The sequence below is a fragment of the Acanthisitta chloris genome, unplaced genomic scaffold (genome assembly GCF_000695815.1).
Source record: "Acanthisitta chloris isolate BGI_N310 unplaced genomic scaffold, ASM69581v1 scaffold27105, whole genome shotgun sequence".
Taxonomy (NCBI): Eukaryota; Metazoa; Chordata; class Aves; order Passeriformes; family Acanthisittidae; genus Acanthisitta; species Acanthisitta chloris.
In genome coordinates this window covers 492-1,459 of record NW_008672510.1, presented here as the reverse complement: position 1 = coordinate 1,459, position 968 = coordinate 492, and positions in this window count along the sequence as shown.

Genomic DNA, 968 nt, shown 5'->3' with positions numbered 1-968 from the left:
TTTTAGCCACTCTTCAGCTGTGGCAGGCCCGGGGTGTGCCCCTCGCCCAGGCTGCTGCCGGGAGCTGCTGGCTGCAGATTACAGAGCTCACATCCTCTCCCTGCCCTCTTCCTCCCCCAGACAATGCTCCCGATTCAGCCACCCGCCTCGCCTCCCGCCAGGCCCTAAATACCATGCTGACAGGCTGAGCTGCTGCACCTGAGCTGGCTGAATCAATATTGACTGGCCAGGAATAGTCATGCAGCCCTCTGAGAATAGCCCCGCACGCCTGCCCTCTGCCCACAGCTTCCCATGCACGGGGCTGCCCTGCTGCCGGCCATATATTTTTAGCTGCTGCAGTTGCTGGCTGCCTGGGGCTGCAGGTGCTGGCCATCCAGTGAGCCCTGAGGGAGATGAAGGGTTCATTGGGTGACACCTCAGGGCAAGGGGAACACCTCCAGCCTGCCATGGTCACACTGAGCAGCAGGACACATTGCCCTCACTGCTGTGGAATAAGGCTGGCAAGTGCCCACCAGCCCTGTCACTGCCCTCTTCTTGCTGTCCAGGAGCAGAAGAAGAGCTGGGAGCAGGACTCAGAACTCACCTGCCCTGCATCCCTGCCAGCATCTGCCAAGGGTGGGGGAAGCTCAGTGCGGGCTCCTGGCCGCACACTTAAGCAATTGAGCTTCAAAATACGTCAAGACATGAATGAGTCATGGGCTTCACTGCTGGCTCCAGCCCTGCCCTTTCCCAGGGCTTTCCATGGCCCTCATGCTGAGGCTGGCCAGGGACCCCCATCCCAGGAGAGGCTTCAGCACATGCCCTGAGCCTGGCCGAGGCAGAGGGCTGGGATGAGGGTCTCTGTGAGAGGGTCCTGGGGCCGTGCCCCCTTGCACACCCAGAGGTGCTGGAGGCTCCTGCGAGACGTGGCGATGAGCTCACGGGCTATTCCCGGCTGTGTTGATCCTGGCTCCTCCCGGCAGGATCCA